At 40.6% G+C, this 21,158-nt stretch overlaps 1 protein-coding gene across 1 annotated transcript in view; it reads left to right on the top strand.

The window, feature by feature from the left end:
- Positions 1 to 21,158, top strand: part of STXBP5L (syntaxin binding protein 5L) — a 455,210-nt gene that overhangs the window by 740 nt on the left and 433,312 nt on the right. The window lies entirely within an intron of this gene.

Raw genomic sequence — 21,158 nt, 5'->3', positions numbered from 1 at the left:
TCTTTTAACCCCATCTATTTTACTTGACCAGTCCTAACTAAAAGAGAGGCTGTAGGAATAGGAGTTTTTTTAAGCTTGGTATTGAGTTGTTTTTAATAAAATTGGGGTTTTCTTCATAAGATAAAAGGAAATTATGGATATTAAACACAATTAGCAGGCTCTACCACAAACCCCAACCATATGACAGAAAAATTATTTAATTCCCAGCTATGTGTTGAGTGAAGCTCTGAGGTGTTCTCTAGATGTCCTTTCACTGATTCTGAGGAAGAACAAGACAGTTTGCAGACAGCTGCTTCCAAAAACAAGTCAGAACTAAGTCAGATTAAGGACAGATAACAATGATATTAAAAAGAGATGCCTGTGAGAAGGCCTGGAGGAAGTAGTAAAACATCATAGTGATTACAGAGGTGGCTACAGTGATGGGATTATGACTTTCCCAGTTTTCTGTTATGTATTTGTTGTATTTTCCACTTTTTTAAAAAGAAAAATAGAGGATTTTCTGTTGTGTTCTTTTTTTACTGTTATACTTCTTGTAGAGGGAAGGCATTTGGGCCAGCCTGCTTAAAATGAAACATATGTCCAGTGTGCAAACTAAGCCAAAAGGCCACAAAAATGTGTTTCAGAAACCAGACCAGGGCATTTGAGATTGCCCTTGCATAAACATATTGTGTGTGTGTTATATTGACTACATGTCATCTGTAAAGATTCCATAAAGAGCTAGCAAAAGCCCCCAGGAAGGAAAATTAGAAAATGAGAGAGCTGCCCTAGGAGGGTTACTGGAGGCAACAGCCAGAGGCCTGTTGGAAGGAGGACCTGGGTTCTAGGTCTTTCCTCACCCCTGCCTTTAACTGGTGGTAGGATCCTAGGAAAATTAACCTATCTTGTCCTGGTTTTCTTACCTAGAAAATGAGAGAATAGGACAAGATGATCATTAAATTTTTTTTTACTCCTAAATAGTTTTATTTTATGTTATTGTGCAACCGAGAGAGAAAACAGAAATATTTTGCAAGGTAAGGGTAAGGAGGAATGAAAGTAAGCAAGTAGTCTTAACATGGGAACAGGTTTAGCATGCTGACTGCAATTCTAGCCCTAGGAGGGGTTCCCCAGGTGTACCTTGTTGTAGCCATCCATTTAAAATTCCTGAAAAAAGGAATTACAAAGCTGAAACTCCAGTACTTTGGCCATCTCATGCAAAGAGTTGACTCATTGGAAAAGACTCTAATGCTGGGAGGGACTGGGGGCAGGAGGAGAAGGGGACGACAGAGGATGAGATGGCTGGATGGCATCACTGACCCAATGGACGTGAGTCTCAGTGAATTCCGGGTGTTGGTGATGGACGGGAGGCCTGGCGTGCTGCGATTCATGGGGTCGCAAAGAGTCGGACATGACTGAGCGACTTATCTGATCTGATCTGAAGCCAATAAAATGGACTAATTCCTTGAGAAAAAATTTTAACACAATTATTTTTTTTAAACAGCATTAATTCCACAATTCTCTTAACCTTGCCATACAGTTTTCCTTAATGTCTCTTCCTTCAAACTCCCAGTCCTTATCTCTTTAAAGCTCCACAGGTCTTCCTGTCTTAAATTTAGAAGCATCCAGTGGTCAGTTTATATTACTTTCTGGATGATTTTTAATTAAAAAAAAAGTATGTACTTTTAATTGGAAAATTTAGGATTTGCATCTGTGTCTGTTTGTGTGCGTATATGCAAGGGATTGCTATGGATCTTCTGAAAGATTGTCCTGGAAAATATCTTATAATCTAATATACTGCTCTAATGAGATTGTTTTTCTAATGCAAATGAGGCCCGGAATTCAGCAGAAGAAATGGAGCTTCTCTCCCTGCACTACCACACTAATTATACTTATTTTGTTAACACAGCTCTTCCTTGAGCAAAGTTTTGCTCCTTCTTCTTTCCACTGGTAACTTGGGGATCAGGACATAAAATTCTGGTTCTTGGGTGGGTGGGGAAGTCAGTGAGCCAAATGTTAAGGGAGAGAAAGCAGAACAGTACAGATTTAGCCACAATTTAGTGGAAATTAAGCCTCTTCACCTTCACTGTGGCCTCAGTGCAGCCTCCGATCCTTGGTCCCTGTGAGCCTTCATGATTACTTGGATCAACATGGGAATTGTAAACCCTCTGCACTAAGTCCCTGCTTTCATTTCCTTGGCACTGATATCCCATGAAACTCCTCTTTCAAAATCGCCCTTCACTGTGACAGAAAAAAACGCTTTCCAACCGTGTTCCCTCATCCTACCCTCCAGATGGAGAGAAAGAGGTGCCTCTCCATTTAATGTCTGGGGCCTTCCCTGGTGGTCCAGTGGTTAAGACTTTGCCTTCCAGTGCAGGGGGTGCAGGTTCAGTCCCTCATGGGGGAACTAAGATCCCACAGTCCTTGGAGCCAAAACACCAAAACATAACAATATTGTAACAAATTCAAAAAATTTGAGTGGACTTTAAAAATGGTCCATGTCTTTTCACCTTGCTTATAGTTTCTTTTGTTGTGCAGAAGCTTTTAGTTTTAATTAGGTCCCATTTGTTTATTTTTGCTTTTATTTCCAATATTCTGGGAGGTGGGTCATAGAGGATCCTGCTGTGATGTATGTCAGAGAGTGTTTTGCCTATGTTCTCCTCTAGGAGTTTTATAGTTTCTGGTCTTACGTTTAGATCTTTAATCCATTTTGAGTTTATTTTTGTGTATGGTGTTAGAAAGTGTTCTAGTTTCATTCTTTTACAAGTGGTTGACCAGTTTTCCCAGCACCACTTGTTAAAGAGATTGTCTTTTCTCCATTGTATATTCTTGCCTCCTTTGTCAAAGATAAGGTGTCCATAGGTGTATGGGTTTATCTCTGGGCTTTCTATTTTGTTCCATTGATCTATATTTCTGTCTTTGTGCCAGTACCATACTGTCTTGATGACTGTGGCTTTGTAGTAGAGCCTGAAGTCAGGCAGGTTGATTCCTCCAGTTCCATTCTTCTTTCTCAAGATTGCTTTGGCTATTTGAGGTTTTTTGTATTTCCATACAAATTGTGAAATTATTTGTTCTAGCTCTGTGAAGAATACTGTTGGTAGCTTGATAGGGATTGCATTGAATCTATAGATTGCTTTGGGTAGTATACTCATTTTCACTATATTGATTCTTCCAATCCATGAACATGGTATATTTCTCCATCTATTAGTGTCCTCTGATTTCTTTCACCAGTGTTTTATAGTTTTCTATATATAGGTCTTTAGTTTCTTTAGGTATATATATTCCTAAGTATTTTATTCTTTTCATTGCAATGGTGAATGGAATTGTTTCCTTAATTTCTCTTTCTATTTTCTCATTATTAGTGTATAGGAATGCAAGGGATTTCTGTGTGTTGATTTTATATCCTGCAACTTTACTATATTCATTGATTAGCTCTAGTAATTTTCTGGTGGAGTCTTTAGGGTTTTCTATGTAGAGGATCATGTCATCTGCAAACAGTGAGAGTTTTACTTCTTCTTTTCCAATTTGGATTCCTTTTATTTCTTTTTCTGCTCTGATTGCTGTGGCCACAACTTCCAAAACTATGTTGAATAGTAGTGGTGAAAGTGGGCACCCTTGTGTTGTTCCTGACTTTAGAGGAAATGCTTTCAATTTTTCACCATTGAGGATAATGTTTGCTGTGGGTTTGTCAGAATGGGAGAAAATAATAGCAAATGAAGCAACTGACAAACAACTAATCTCAAAAATACACAAGCAATTCCTACAGCTCAATTCCAGAAAAATAAACCACCCAATCAAAAATGGGCCGAAGAACTAAATAGACATTTCTCCAAAGAAGACATACAGATGGCTAACAAACACATGAAAAGATGCTCAACATTACTCATTATCAGAGAAATGCAAATCAAAACCACAATGAGGTACCACTTAACGCCAGTCAGAATGGCTGCTATCCAAAAGTCTACAAGCAATAAATACTGGAGAGGATGTGGAGAAAGGGGAACCCTCTTACACTGTTGGTGGGAATGCAAACTAGTACAGCCACTATGGAGAACAGTGTGGAGATTCCTTAAAAAACTGGAAATAGAAATGTCATACGACCCAGCAATCCCACTGCTGGGCATACACACCGAGAAAACCAGAAGGGAAAGAGACATGTATACCCCAATGTTCATTGCAGCACTGTTTATAATAGCCAGGACATGGAAACAACCTAGATGTCCCTCAGCAGATGAATGGATAAGAAAGCTGTGATACATATACACAATGGAGTATTACTCAGCCCTTGCCCCTGAAACATGGGTGTATAACCACGCAATCTCAGCAGTTTGCTCTGCTTTAAATCCTATAGCTCTTATGAGTTAAAAAGAAAGTTAAATAATGGTCGCCATTAAAAAGAATACATATGAGTCAGTTCTAATGAGGTGGATGAAACTGGAGCCGATTATACAGAATGAAGTAAGCCAGAAAGAAAAACACCAATACAGTATACTAATGCATATATATGGAATTTAGAAAGATTGTAACGATAACCCTGTATGTGAGACAGCAAAAGAGACACAGATGTATAGAACAGTCTTTTGGACTCTGTGGAGGGGAGGGGGATGATTTGGGAGAATGGCATTGAAACATGTATAATATCATATAAGAAATGAATCGCCAGTCCAGGTTCGATTCAGGATACAGGAAGCTTGGGGCTGGTGTACTGGGATGACCCAGAGGGATGGTATGGGGAGGGAGGTGAGAGGGGGGTTCAGGATTGGGAACACGTGTACACCCATGGCTGATTCATGTTGATGTATGGCAAAACCAATACAATATTGTAAAGTAATTAGCCTCTAATTAAAATAAATAAATTAAAAAAAGAAAAAAAAATGGTCCACGTCAAAAAAAAAAATCTTGAAAAAGTTAATATCTGTACTGTATACTCCTCCACAGTTCCCAGAGACCATACCTTTGGGTAAATCTGAAGGAGCTGGGCTATCCAGCTCTCGTTAAGCCCAGACTTGGCACATTATTGAAGACTACAAAAGCCTAAGGCAGAAAAGTCTAAAGGGCAGTGTAGGTCTTTGTTAATTCTTAAAGACATGGAGAAGAGATATGCAAAACTTCCTTAAAATATTTTGTAAACTTCTCACCTTTCCGAATCCCACTTCCTTCTTACCTGCCTTTCCTCTGTCTACTTACCCAGTCTTTCCCTCTGGGAATCAGCTTCATCTTCTAAGTCATTTGGCTTCTGTCAGCTTTTCCCTCTCCCCTCCTGATCACATGGCACAACTAAGGCTCAGAAATTAGCTGTCCAAGAAAATGTTCTTTCTCTTTAGAGCTCAGGGGTGATACTCATCATTCAACATTATACAGTAGGGATAAGAATCATACCCTCATACAGTTCTTGCAAAAATTAAGTGATATAATATAGCTCATTAAGTTCTTAGAATAGTAACTGTATGTTGTAAGTGCTAAACACATTTCAGTTCCTGTTATTACTAGCTGTATTTTCCTGGCACATCACATTTATTTTTTTCCTTTTCTAGCAATTCCTCATTTGCTCCTGTTCTCCGTCCTAAACTATCTATACTAACCATTTCTGACTTTTTAAAAACGATGTTTTTTGAAATATAAATTATCCATTTTCATTTTCAAAGTGCCTATTACTCCTCAAGTTCTTGATTTCTAGAAGATCATAAGAGAAAAAATACCATGAAAAGAACTTTCCTTCATAGCATGGACAGCCATGGAGGTACACCAAGTGGGCCTCCCATCAAGAATTTGCTGTGCAGTTTTAATGAGTATAGATGACTGTCTTCTTTCACTGCATCTAGGATCTGCCCCAGCTTTCTAGCCAGGCCACATGCCTCATATACATGCACCTGCCTTATAGAGGTGGTAGTTCCTCCCTCCCTTCACCCTCTGGTTCTATCAGGCCAGGAGGAGTAGGCTTGAGTGGAGTTTGAGAAGAGAGGAAGAAAATTTTGGCAGAAGGTGGGGAAAGGCATGCATATGGACATGGACTGTGGTTTGGAGCAGAAATGTATAAATTGTGTACAGGGAATAGTAAGGTTGTTACAACAAAGCGAAATGTATGAAAAACAGAGCAATGAAATAGAGGGGTATGGAATAGTATAATCAGTGATGAATAATGACTAGCCTGGAGTTAATTGGTCAAGAGCTTAAGGCAAATGCAAAATTGTCTAGATTTAATGCATGGAGCAAGAGTATGTAATTCAGGCTTATAATTATTAATAATGGTAATTGGTCTTGATTTTGGAGGGCTTACTATGTCTGAGTAATAACTCAGGTGCAAGAACCTCCTAAATGGTCTCCGTAAATTTCTTCTTGTTTTAATTCTTACGTCAACGGAGTAGCCACAGTAATATTTAAAAACTGCAGATCTGATCATATTGTTGACTCCTCCCTCATCCTTCTTAAAATTCTTACTGGTTTCTCTTCGTTCTTCTGAGAAAGACCAAAATCTTTTTCGTGGATGACTAGGTCCTGCCCAATCTGGCTTCAGCCTTTTCAGCTTCAAATCTTATTCTCCTTTGGTTCCATAACCCAAGTCCTGCCCTCTCCTGGCAGAGTGCTTTCACAGATGCTCTTGCTTATCTTAGGCGGCTCCTGCCAGTACCTCTTGGTCTGGTTAATGTGGCTTTATCCTCTACATCTCCATGTAAAGGAGACATTGTCAGGGAAGGCTAAGCTAGGTTCTGCCTTAATCTCTCTTGGAATTCTCCTTTATAGCATGGACAGCCATGGAGTTACACCAAATGGATCTCCTGTTAAGAATTTGCTGTGCAGTTGTAAAGAGTATAGCTGACTGACTATCTTCTTTCATTGCATCAAGGATCTGCCCCAGCTTTCTAGCCAGGCCACGTTCTTCAGTAGCCCCAATCTAGTGACTAGACATAGTGCGTAGTCCTACTGCCTGGTCATTCTTGTCCAACGTGGAATTCCTCTAATGGGCAACCTTTGTTCCTAGGTCCCTCTCGACGTGGCCAAGCTTTTGAGAGACTGCATTGCAGTCTAAGACTCTTCTGCCCAATTCTGCTTCCTCTGCCCTTAATGTTTCTCAAACATTAACCGCCCCCCCCACCCCTACCAAATCTCTTATGCTTATAATTCTGTCTTTGCAACTGTTCCCTGGAGGACCCAAATGACACATAGTACTTAGAGCTTTTTAAACTGATATATTTATTTGTATGATATCTGATGTTTGCACCACACTGAAAAATTAGTGAGGGGAAGGTCCAGTTTTGCACTCAAAATTATATGCTTAGTTATCTTCCAGAGTACAAAAAGGCACTTAAAAGCTGTTTATGACAAAAAAGTAAAGCATTTTTACATGCATTATTATCTCACTAATCCTTTGAGAGTGGTTCTATTTTTGTGACATTTTGAAGATGAGGAAACTAATTGAGAGATTAGCCCAAATTTGGATACAGGTATGTCTGATGTCAAACATCTTCTGAACTGATGCTTAATTCCTTTTCTGCTCAGGTGAAAACGAGGATCAAAATGATTCTTGAACTAGGGCCCTTGGGTTTTTACCTTGATGGGTTCTTGATCCATCAAATATTGTAAGCTTGATTTGAAAGCTATCTTGCCAAATTAATCTTTGTATTTCTAACAGTGATTGACCCTGAGAAGTACTCACTCCATGTGCAGCAAACTGGATGGGCAGCGGAGGGCAGGGATGATGCTTAAAGATGATTCTTGCCACCTCTGTAGATACCAGTAGAGGAGTGTGTCAACTCTATGGATTCTCAAGAGGAATCGATGTCCAGGATTCTGGAGCACAATCTTCTTTGACCACCATTCTTGTCCCCCCAGGCAGTGTCCCCTGCAGTTTCCATTAAAGGTGCAAAGAGAAAATAGTGCACCTGAGAACCAATCACTTCTCTCTTGCCTTGAGTTGTGATGTACTTAACGCAGCTAAGAATGAATGATTGCAGCAGAGCCTGGGAGGAACCTTTGAGAAAAATTTAGCCAATTTATTTCACAGGGGGAAGAAATCGAGACCCAGAGAGGTGTAGAAACTTGCCCAAGTAGCTGAAGTAGAACTGAAACTAGATCACATATTTCTTCATTCCTGACTGCCAGCTGCAGAAGAATCTATGGATCTTCATTTTGCTTCTTAGCAAGAAGGATAAACTTTGCTCCAGAGAGAGTCATGCAACCCCCTATTGCTGGGATATGGCCCAGGGAGAAAGGGATGGAATGAATACGGGGTTCTAGAATAGCAGTACTGTGCCAGAATCGGTATTTTCTAGATAAGCCTGACTTGTGAAAATAAGATACACTCACTGGCAAGAGAAGTGTAATTGCTTGACTATAGATTACCTAATGTAGTTTGGATCTTATCATTGCAAAGTCTGAGCGAATCTGAGTTCTCCTGCACTGCTTCCTCACATCTTTAATTGTTCTGGCCTAGAGCAATCACTGCTTTCCTTCAAGGAGCTCTTGCCACTGTGCTGACATTGAGTGTCTCTGTGTGAAGATTTGTGCCTTTCTGGTGTTGTTTTCATCTTATAAATTAAAAAGGAGGCAAAAATAGATCCTGCCAAAGGTCATACCACCTCAATGTTAGGACCAGTCTCTCTTCATTTACAAAGGAATGCTCAGCCTAGGAGGGATGGACCACGTAGCCCTGGTTCTCTTCCAGCTGCTGGTCCTCTCTGGTGCCTCTCAGCCTGCCAGAGCCAGTGCCGCAACTCTCTTAGTGCCCATCATTATCCTGGTTGGCAAGGAGGCCCTGCTGGGTTTGGAGAGGGTCAGGGCACAGGGCCAGCCAAGATGAGAGGCCACAGAGAAGAAATGAGGAAAAGAATCCTGGGGAAATGCATCAAAACAATGCTGAGAACACAACTCTGGCTATAGACTAAAGATTGGCAAGAAAGTGAAATAGCCCCGTTCAAGGTCAGAGCAGTGAGGACATGCTCAAGTTGGAAACTGAAATCAGTTCTCCTTTCCTTTCAGCCTGGCAGCTGAATCTGGTGGGTGCCTAGGAAGCTAGAACACTAAGAGACAGCCCTGGCAGCTGCATGAGCAAAAGGTGAAAGGGCCCACAGATACAGGGCCGGGGCCAGATAGGAGCCATTCTTTGACTCTTGTCACGGGTCCCTTGCTAATAAAGGCAGAGCCACTCCATGGCCCATGAAGGGCATTGTGGGAGTATCCATTCTTGTGGGCTCTCATTTTCATCACAATTGGTTTTCCATGTGTTTGTTTTTAAAATAAAGGAATCCTATGTCCTTGTAGCTAAGACCATGTTTTGATGAGAGTGGGGGTGGGAAGAGGCTCTTCTACCATAAGTTTTAAAATTCAGGGCAGGAAAGCTGCTGCCCTTCTTTCCAGAATCAGTTCTTGCCAAGGCAGGTTCAAATGTTTTGGATCAATGGAGCAAGAGGAAGGAGGTGGGGGAATATAGAAAAATAAAGCTCCTTTTCTCTCTTCTGCTTCACTGCTTGATGGGTACATAAAGGTGAATGTTTAAGAGTTGAGAAGGAGGCAAGGGAAAATAGTGTCCAGAGGAAGAAAAAGTATCACAGAAAGAGAATTTTTAAAGAAAGAATAAAATCCATAGTTTGAAATTTTTAGCAGGAAAGATACATTTTTCACATAGATACAGTTTACATAGATCTGTAAATGAGCAAATAAACTGAGAAGGGAAAGGGGAAAACAATGCAATGGCCAGAACAAGGTCTGCTGGAGGCAGGTCTGCTAGCTGCTGTGATAGACAGGAAAGAAAATATGTGTTTGGAGTGAATTTTCACATTTCAATTCAACATTTACTGAGCACCTAAATTAGGTGCCAGGCATTGTGCTGGATACTGGGCATTCAGAAGCCTCCAAGATAAGAGTTATACCACTAAGGAACTCAGATTCTGGAAGAGAAGAGAGATCTGTTCACAGACAATCTCAAAATAAGGCATAATGTGACAGATTCAATAGAGGTACAAGCTACATGCTACAGAAGACAGATGAGTCTGACATGAATTCCATCTAGCAGAGCACAGAAACTGTCACAGAGGAAGTAACATTTGATCTAGAATATGAAAGATGAGGTGTTTTTTTTTTTCCCTTTTCACTGTGCTTTGATGTTTTCCTTATATGAAAAGGTAAATTTATTAGCTTAAGAAAATTAAATCTCTCCATTTTGCATTATAGCAACTTCAGGGACAGCATGTGAGGTGACTCGTTGGATATGTTATTGTTGACCGAAAAAGTACATGCTACCTAAAAGTTGAGAGTTATGTTTTATTCCATGAAAATTTTTAGGACTTAAGCCTGAGAGGCAGCATCTCAAGTAACCCTGAGAGACCTTCTTTGAGGATGGGGGTCAGGGGGGAGAGCCAGGTTACATACAAATATTGCAACAAAGAGCAGGAAGGTTGAATGTCAAAAGTTTTTTTTTTTTTTTAATTAAGGAAAACCAGATATCCCAAGTTAAGAAATTTAGAGCTTTTATGTGTATGGGAGGATGCAAGAGACCTCCCACATAAGTCATTCCTTTGATAATACACCTCAGCTATGTAGGGCCAGTATCCTGTGTCTTTCGCACCCTGAGCTTCCTCAGGGTTCATCATAGGGAGTGGCTGCAGTTTGATGGCTGCTAGATGTCAGGTATTCATTCCTTCCCGAGTACCCTCAGTTCTCACCAGCTCACCTTCTGATTGTGGCTGCAATTGTTGATGATTGTGACATCCTTTGTTTACTGATATGGCAAGAAATATTCCATTTCTCATTACCTATCAGAGGTGAGGTCCAGACACAGTTGCTCCAATAGCCATGCAAAGGATCTTATGGAAACAAGAGAATTCAGAGTCCAGAGAACCCAACTAGTTACAATGAGTAGAAACTTCTCCAGGGTAAGGGGCAACTCATTATTTAAGAAAAGCAATTTTGCCCCTCCCTCAATAATATACAGCTATTGCATTCTTATTATTATACCTCAGATCATATTTATAATCTGTTATTTTTACATGTGAAATTGCTTTAAGAACATAACAAGTATTTAAAGTTAGAGATTGGACGGTTTCACTCAGATGTTTTAACCAGAGGTCTGCAAATTTTTTCTTTAAAGATCCAGATAGCAAATATTTTCAGCTTTGCAGGCCACATGGTCTCTGTTGCAACTACCAGTTTCTACCTTTACAAGCATGGAAACAACCACAGGCGTTATATAAATGAATGAGCATGACTGCTTTCTAATAAAACTTTATTTACAAAAACAGTGAGCTGGATTTAATCCTAAGGCCATAGTTTATTGACTTCTGCTTTTAATCATCAGTTTAATCGACTCTCCTCAGACTCTCCCACTTCTATAGCCTGAAGGGCAGAGCAGATATCAATTAAGAGCATGGCCCTCCTTTCCAGCCCCTCATCAGTATTTTCTGAAGAATAATTTCCTTTTGTATTTTATTTTATTTATTTTTATTTTTTTTAGTTATCAACATTTATTTATTTATTTATTTTTTTTTAAATTAAAAAAATTTCAGGTATACACGTGCTCCCCATCCTGAACCCTCCTCCCTCCCCCCTCCCCATACCATCCCCCTGGGCCGTCCCAGCGCACCAGCCCCAAGCATCCAGCATCGTGCACTGAACCTGGACTGGCATCTCGTTTCATACATGACATTTCACATGTTTCAATGCCATTCTCCCAAATCTTCCCACCCTCTCCCTCTCCCACAGAGTCCATAAGCCTGTTCTATACATCAGTGTCTCTTTTGCTGTCTCGTATACAGGGTTATCGTTACCATCTTTCTAAATTCCATATATATGCGTTAGTATACTGTACTTATGTTTTTCCTTCTGGCTTACTTCACTCTGTATAATAGGCTCCAGTTTCATCCACCTCATTAGAACTGATTCAAATGTATTCTTTTTAATGGCTGAGTAATACTCCATTGTGTATATGTACCACAGCTTTCTTATCCATTCATCTGCTGATGGACATCTAGGTTGCTTCCATGTCCTGGCTATTATAAACAGTGCTGCGATGAACATTGGGGTACACGTGTCTCTTTCCCTTCTGGTTTCCTCAGTGTGTATGCCAAGCAGTGGGATTGCTGGATCATAAGGCAGTTCTATTTCCAGTTTTTTAAGGAATCTCCACACTGTTCTCCATAGTGGCTGTACTAGTTTGCATTCCCACCAACAGTGTAAGAGGGTTCCCTTTTCTCCACACCCTCTCCAGCATTTATTGCTCGTAGACTTTTGGATCGCAGCCATTGCACATATGGACAGCTTATCTTTGACAAAGGAGGCAAGAATATACAGTGGATTAAAGACAATCTCTTTAACAAGTGGTGCTGGGAAATCTGGTCAACCACTTGTAAAAGAATGAAACTAGAACACTTTCTAACACCATATACAAAAATAAACTCAAAATGGATTAAAGATCTCAATGTAAGACCAGAAACTATAAAACTCCTAGAGGAGAACATAGGCAAAACACTCTCTGACATACATCACAGCAGGATCCTCTATGACCCACCTCCCAGAATATTGGAAATAAAAGCAAAAATAAACAAATGGGACCTAATTAAACTTAAAAGCTTCTGCACATCAAAGGAAACTATTAGCAAGGTGAAAAGACAGCCTTCAGAATGGGAGAAAATAATAGCAAATGAAGCAACCGACAAACAACTAATCTCAAAAATATACAAGCAACTCCTACAGCTCAACTCCAGAAAAATAAACGACCCAATCAAAAAATGGGCCAAAGATCTAAATAGACATTTCTCCAAAGAAGACATACAGATGGCTAACAAACACATGAAAAGATGCTCAACATCACTCCTTATCAGAGAAATGCAAATCAAAACCACTATGAGGTACCATTTCACACCAGTCAGAATGGCTGCGATCCTTTTGTATTTTAAAATCAAAGCATTCTATTCTACCTTCTAACTGAAATTTCCACCTCCATTTTTTCTACTTCTAGCCAGGCATGTCTTAATAGCTACATGGATTAATCTTCTCATGCCTAGCAACAGCTGTGGCTAAGCTGCTCTGGAAACAGAATTTCCAGAGCTCTATCCTGCACTGTGGCATAGATTGCCAGTTGTTAGCCTCAATGTTTATTCTTCTTTCCCTAGTAATATAACCCTCAATATTACTTAGGCAATTAGCCACCCAGAATGCAGACACTTTCCAGTTTCCTTGTAGCTGACCATGACAAGGTGATTAGGATCTTGCTAATGTGAGGTAAAAAGAAATATTGTGCAGCACCCTTCAGGAAACCATTTTAATTTTGATATATGGCAAAACCAATACAATATTGTAAAGTTAAATAAAATAAAAAAAAAATACAACTGTTCAGCTTTAAAGTATCACCCAAATAAAAATACCCTGTGTTCCTAAGCATAAAAAAAAACAAAACAGTTGATGGGTGTCTTCTGCCCTTCTTCATCCTTTCTCCATCATTCCACCTGGAAAATTGACGTGATGACCAAACTCTAGCTCTTCTCTTTGTCCATGAGGGTAGAGACTTTGTCACAGAATGTCAAAGCAGTGATGTGGAAAAGGTATGAATACTTGAAGACTGTGGATTCTCATAGCAGCCCCGGGCCACCTTACTTTGACCTGATCCAGAAATAAACTTTTGCCTTGTTTAAGTCACTGTTACTTGCAGCCATACCTAACTGTAATTAATACCTTGCTTTAAATTTTTAAATAAGGAAATTTTTTTTGAAATGAACTTTGAGATGAGTTTCACTGTAGGTCTTAAAATGACTATTTTTAAAAAACAATAAAGTTTTTAGTCTTAAATCATTGAATATTTGTGATTGTCAAATGCAGAAGAGAGCACAGGTATCTCTTTGAATTTATTGGAAGTTTATATGATAGCTTGTAAATGTTTTGCTTCTTATGAATTCAAATAACAAAGAGAGGCAATGGAGAAACATTTACTAATATTCTGGAATCTGGAGCCTGTTTGTTCTCTCAACAACACTGTTAAAGCAGCAGGGCAAAGGTTATGCTACTGATATATAACCAGGTTAAATGGACACCATCAGAGTGCTGAACAGAGCGGTACCTCTTAGAAGAGCTAAGGGTGTACATCTTCTACATTCCTTGTTCCTACTTGCACTCCAGGCTTGCAAACTGCAACAAGGTCTGCCCTCCCACTCTAAGCTTGCACTCTAAGGCCAATTTTGTTGGAGGAGGTAATCAAGAGAATGTGCCCACCTGAGAGCTGGACCTGGGCATCAGAAGCTCCTCACTCCCTCCCCTGTCCTTGGAATGTTGGTTCTGCCCACCATTCCCACAGTGGGAACTTTTCCAAAGGCACAGCCTTGAAAGAGTAATGTGTTGTTGAGCCATCTGGATTGGATACATGACTAACCAGGTTAAAGCCTCTATATGAACTTTCAGACTCTGGCCAGAGAGGTAGGAGAGCATGGAAATCTACTTGTTTTGTGGCTACTCAAGGTAAGTCTCATGAGTAAGCGCCCTTGCTTATTGAAACTGCCACTTACCAATCTGGAATGTGTCAACTAAAACAATAGTCACAACCTAGAAATTGAGAGTTATGTTTTATTTGGTAGGAATTCTTAGGACTTCGAGCCCAGGAGACAGCATCTCAAGTGATCCTGAGAGAACTTTTCAGAGGAGGCCATGAGGCGTGGGGAGGAGTCAGGTTATATAGAAGTTTGCAGCAAGAATATCAAAAGATTATTGTTAATTAAGGAAAACCAGATATCTCAAGGAATTTAGCACTCTTCTTTGTATGGGAAGATACAAGCCTCTAGGCTCACTAAAATAATTTCTTTTATATGCATCTCAGCTCTCTGGGGGCCAGCACCATGCGTCTTGATTTTTTTTTTTTTTTTACATTCTTAGTTCCTCCTAGGGATTGGCAGCAGCCCAGCCTACAACTGTTGGATCACAAGTATTGTCTCCCTTTTGGGTGCCCTTCAGGCTCAGAAATTCACATTTGGAGGCCCCAAATCGCTGACATCCTTGTTTACTGATAAGGCAGGAAATACTTCATTTCACAAAATGATCTACCTGTTTCTTTGGTCTCTCTTTGCTCTTCCCAATCAGGTGCCACTTTGAGAAACAACACAGCTTCTTGTGGGATGGAAGGATATAAAATAGGACCAGGAAACCCCATAGCTGTCAGCTGATTCTCTCAACTGTTTGGAGAAAAGCTTATCTTTTGCTCACCAAGCAGACTGAGTTTTGATTCTGCCTTGTAGGAGTTCGCTACGCACAGAAGCCCCACAGAGCAGTCCTCTTCTGCCTGATCTCCAGTGCTGCTGCTGCTGCTAAGTCGCTTTAGTCGTGTCCGACTCTGTGCGACTCCATAGACAGCAGCCCACCAGGCTCCCCCGTCCCTGGGATTCTCCAGGCAAGAACACTGGAGTGGGTTGCCATTTCCTTCTCCAATGCATGAAAGTGAAAAGTGAAAGTGAAGTCGCTCAGTCGTGTCCGACTCCTATCGACCCCATGGACTGCAGCCCACCAGGCTCCTCCGTCCGTGGGATTTTCCAGTGCTGGGCAGTATAATTTGTCTTTTCCTTCTTTGCACTCAGTGTGGGTGTTCCCTGACATGTTGATTTGTAAGACACAGGACAGAGGCAAGAAGGTTACGATGGCTCTAGAAGGTCATACACAGGCCCTGTTTTTCTTTGTCTGCCACTAGCTGGGCAGTCTGGAAAAAAAGATTGCCTCTTTCCTGCTGTGCTTTACTTGAGAAAATGAAAAGTAATAAACCCCTCTTCTTTACTTTTATTCCTCATAAATGCTCTAAGGCAGGGACCTTCAGGTTCCTGAAAGATTTATCTTTTAGGGGCTCAAGCTATCCCAGTCCATGGCTTATAATTCCAGCCTTTCCTTCTCAAACTCTACACTTCCTCCTTTTCATACAAAAATGGGGAGATGCTACTGTTCCTCACCCTGATTGTAGGCCTTAGTCAGTGCTACACTTTCCTCGGGACTAGTATTTGACACCCTAATACTGGTAACAATTTCAGGTTTAGTTCTTTCAATTGTGAGGAACCAGAGATAAATGACAGGGAAGGCAATAGCACCCCACTCCAGTACTCTTGCCTGGCAAATCCCATGGATGGAGGAGCCTGGTGGGCTGCAGTCCATGGGGTCGCTAAGAGTCGGACACGACTGAGCGACTTCACTTTCACTTTTCACTTTCATGCATTGGAGAAGGAAAGGGCAACCCACTCCAGTGTTCTTGCCTGGAGAATCCCAGGGACAGGGGAGCCTGGTGGGCTGCCGTCTATGGGGTCGCACAGAGTCGGACACGACTGAAGCAACTTAGCACCAGCAGCAGCAGAGATAAATGAGGGGAGTGGCCATTCTAAGGATATACTTGGGTTGTCAGTGAGGCTAGAAATCTGGCTGGAGTCAAAGCAGGTCTGGAGACAGGCTGCTTTCTCCAGTTCTCTCAAAGACATCTGGCTTCCCTACGTGACTTTCTTTTTGCTCTCTGGACGGCTTTGTCTTCATTCATTCACCAAATACTTATCACTTACCATATGCTGGGTACTGCTCTAGGCACCAAGAATACAGCAGTGAACAAAACAGAATCATGGAGTTCAACTTGAATGGAAAAAGACAGGCAAAACACAGATAAATGAGTAATGTCAAGTAGCAATACATACTATGAAGAAAAATAAATCCAGATAAGAAGATAGAGAGGAGCAGGGTGCTGTGTTATAATAGATAGGATAGTCAGACAAAGCATTTCTCAGAGGTAAACACAGATCCAAATGAATTGAGAGAAGGAGCCAAGTGGGGGAGGGTGTTCCTGCAGAGGAAATGGCAGGTATGAAGATCCTAAGGCAAGAATGTTCTTGGCCAGCGAAAGGATCAGCATGGATATTAGCTGTGGCTAGGTTGCTGAGAGCAGGGGGAAAATTCACAGATAACAGGGTTGGAAAGAGGTGTCCTGGAGCCAGATTATGTCGGGCCCTGTAGGGCATGGTATAAACAGTCGTGATCTGATTTACAATTTACAAGTGTTATGTGGAGGCTAGACTGTAGGGGAGCAGGAGTGAAAGCAGAGAAGCCAGCCAGGAGGTGAATATAGTAATCCACAAAGGGGTGGTGACAGCTTAAACCTGCTACTGCTGAGAAGGTAGGAAGTGGATGAATTGGAATAAACTTTGAAGAATTTGCTTGTCCATTGGATATTGCCTATGAGGGGGAAAATGAAAGCAAAGTTGACTTAAATATTTTTTTTTTGGCCTTAGAAACTGGGTGATGTTATTTTCTGAGAAGGAAAACAATGAAAGAAGAATAGGTTTGAGTAGGGAACACCAAGATTTTGATTATGGTAAACTTTTTTTTTCTTATACTGGTGAGTTTATTTTAATCTCTGAAAGCATCTGTCAATTTTCAACATCATTTCTACAGCATACAAAGATAGTAAATTTGAGTATGTCAGTTGAGATACTTGGGGCACAGTGGCAAATATAATCTGGAGTTAGAGAAGTTATAATTTTCATGATCTTTAACAAGTTTGCTGCTGCTGCTGCTAAGTCGCTTCAGTCGTGTCTGACTTTGTGCGACCCCATAGACAGCAGTCCACCAGGCTTCTCCGTCCCTGGGATTCTCCAGGCAAGAACACTGGAGTAGGTTGCCATTTCCTTCTCCAATGCATGAAAGTGAAAAGTGAAAGTGAAGTCGCTCAGTCGTGTCCGACTTCTAGCGACCCCATGGACTGCAGCCTACCAGGCTTCGCCATCCGTGGGATTTTCCAGGCAAGAGAACTAGAGTGGGGTGCCATTGCCTTCTCTGTAACAAGTTTAATAATTAAAAAAAGAATAAAATAATAACAAAGGAAAGTACTTGACTAGCACTCACTCTGTGTCAGGCACTGTTCTAAGTGCTTTATAGTCTACTAACTCAATCCTCAAAGTAGCCTATGAGGAAATAGGCATAGAGAGATTTCTGACTTGCCCTGGATCCCACAACGGAGCTGGTGTGGAGCTAGTGTAGAAACTTATGTAGCTGGTTCCAGAGACAGTGCTTTTAGCCATTTTGCTCTACTACCTCATGTGGTTCTGTCCTTTAGTCTGTTGATATGGTGCATTATACACTGATTTTCATATGTCAAACTACCTATACATTCCTGGGATATATCCCATTTGGTTGTGATGTATGATTCTGCTTTCTGGTATTTTGTTGTATTTTGCCTCTGTATTCGTAACGGATATTAGTCTCTATTTTTCTTTCTTGAGTTTTTTTTTTTTTTTTTTTTTGTCTCCTTTTGATATTACTGGCCTCATAGAATCAGTTGGGAGATATTTCCCCCTGTTCTATTATTTGGGAGAATTTATGAAGTGTTGGAAAGCTGGGCTTTGCTTTTGGGGAATTTGTCAATTATTAATTCATTTTCTTTACTTATTAAAGGTCTGTTCAGATTTTCTTGGTGCTTCCCTGGTGGCTCAGAAGGTCTTTCTTTTTTTCAGATTTTCTACTTCTTAAATCAATTTTGGTAGCTCATGTCTTTGTAGGAATTTGTCCAGTTGCATCTGTAATGTGTATTTTGCTGCTGCTGCTAAGTCGCTTCAGTCGTGTCCGACTCTGTGCGACCCCACAGACGGCAGCCCACCAGGCTCCCCTGTCCCTGGGATTCTCCAGGCAAGAACACTGGAGTGGGTTGCCCTTTCCTTCTCCAATGCATGAAAGTGAAAAGTGAAAGTGAAGTCGCTCAGTCATGTCCAACTCCTATCGACCCCATGGACTGCAGCCCACCAGGCTCCTCCATCCATGGGACTCTCCAGGCAAGAGTACTGGAGTGGTGTGACATTAATGTTAGGACACATTAATGTTTGTCCCCTGAGTACAAAGCCTGGGTGAGGGAGAGCGTATCTGTGGGTAAGTGACATCTGTAAGCACCAGGTGTGCAGGGAGTCCAGTCTGTAATCCTAGGATTAGCCTTACCCGCCTGGGGCTTCATTTCATTATCTTCCTGAACATTAAATAACTTTTACTGGCGTACAATTGTTCATAGTGTTCCCTTATAATCTTTTTTATTTCTATAAAGTCAGTAGGAATGTTCCCTCTTTTATTCCCGATTTTAGAAATGTAGATACTTTCTCTTTTTTCTTGATAAATTTTACCAAAAACTTGTCAACTTGTTGAATTTTTCAAAGAATCAACTTTTGATTTTATTGATTTTATGTATTTTCCTATTATACATTTCACTTATTTCTTCTCTGATATTATTTCTTCCTTCTACTTGCTTTAGGTTGAGTTTTTTAGATTCTTAAGATAGAAGTTTAGGTTATTGATTTGTGATCTTTTATCTTCCCCACCCCCCGCTTTATTAAGGTATAACTGACAAATAATTGTATTATACTTAAAGTGTACAATGTGATGATTTGATACAAGTGTGTATACAATGTCAAATAATTCACCCTATAAGGTTAATTAACACATTCATCACCTCACCTGCTTGATTTTTTTGGTGAGAACACTTGAGTTCTACTCTCTTAGCAAATTTCAGTTATATAATGCAGTATTAATTGTAATCACTATGTTATGTATTAGATTCTCAGAACTTATTCATCTTATAGATTAAAATTTGTACCCATAGATTAAAATTTGTACCATCTTTCCCCGTTTCTTCGACCCCAAGCCCTTGGCAACATTCACTCTACTGTCTGATACTATGAGTTAAACTTTTTTTTTTTTTTAAAGACTGCATATTATGATCAGATCAGATCAGATCAGTCGCTCAGTCATGTCCGACTCTTTGCGACCCCATGTATCGCAGCACGCCAGGCCTCCCTGTCCATCACCAACTCCCGGAGTTCACTCAGACTCACGTCCCTCGAGTCAGTGATGCCATCCAGCTATCTCATCCTCTGTCGTCCCCTTCTCCTCTTGCCCCTAATCCCTCCCAGCATCAGAGTCTTTTCCAATGAGTCAACTCTTTGCATGAGATGGCCAAAGTACTGGAGTTTCAGCTTTAGCATCAGTCCTTCCAAAGAAATCCCAGGGCTGATCTCCTTCAGAATGGACTGGTTGGATCTCCTTGCAGTCCAAGGGACTCTCAAGAGTCTTCTCCAACACCACAGTTCAAAAGCATCAATTCTTTGGTGCTCAGCCTTCTTCACAGTCCAACTCTCACATCCATACATGACCACAGGAAAAACCATAGCCTTGACTAGACGAACCTTTGTAGGCAAAGTAATGTCTCTGCTTTTGAATATGCTATCTAGGTTGGTCATAACTTTCCTTCCAAAGAGTAAGCGTCTTTTAATTTCATGGCTGCAGTCACCATCTGTAGTGATTTTGGAGCCCAGAAAAATAAAGTCTGACACTGTTTCCCCATCTATTTCCCATGAAGTGGTGGGACCAGATGCCATGATCTTCGTTTTCTGAATGGTGAGCTTTAAGCCAACTTTTTCACTCTCCACTTTCACTTTCATTAAGAGGCTTTTGAGTTCCTCTTCACTTTCTGCCATAAGGGTGGTGTCATCTGCATATCTGAGGTTATTGATATTTCTCCCGGCAATCTTGATTCCAGCTTGTGCTTCATCCAGTCCAGAGTTTCTCATGATATACTCTGCATATAAGTTAAATAAACAGGGTGACAATATACAGTCTTGACGTACTCCTTTTCCTATTTGGAACCAATCTGTTGTTTCATGTCCAGTTCTAACTGTTGCTTCCTGACCTGCATATAAATTTCTCAAGAGACAGATCAGGTGGTCTGGTATTCCCATCTCTGTCAGAATTTTCCACAGTTTGTTGTGATCCACACAGTCAAAGGCTTTGGCATAGTCAATAAAGCAGAAATAGATGTTTTTCTGGAACTCTCTTGCTTTTTCCATGATCCAGCGGATGTTGGCAATTTGATAGCATGCAGTATTTGTCTTTATCTGTCAAACTCATTTATTATAATACCCTCCAGGTTAATTCATGTTATTGCAAATGGCAGTATTTTCTTTTTTGGGTCTGAATAAAATTCCATTGTGTGTGTGTGTATATATATATATTCACCACATTTTTGTTTTAATCCATTCATCCATTGATGGGCAGTTAGGTTGTTTCCATACCTTTACTCTGGAGGATAATACTGCAATGAACGGAGAGTGCGTATTTCTTCTATATCCTATTTTCATTTCCCTTGAATATATACCCAGCAGTGGGGTTGGTGAATCATATGGTAGTTCTATTTTTAATTTTGTAGAGAACCACCA

This window comes from Bos grunniens, chromosome 1 (genome assembly GCF_055505025.1).
Source record: "Bos grunniens cultivar Pamir isolate PY7600 chromosome 1, Bosgru_T2T1.0, whole genome shotgun sequence".
In the NCBI taxonomy this organism is placed as follows: domain Eukaryota; kingdom Metazoa; phylum Chordata; class Mammalia; order Artiodactyla; family Bovidae; genus Bos; species Bos grunniens.
Note: the sequence above shows the minus strand (reverse complement) of the source record. Positions and strands in the feature narration are given on the sequence as shown.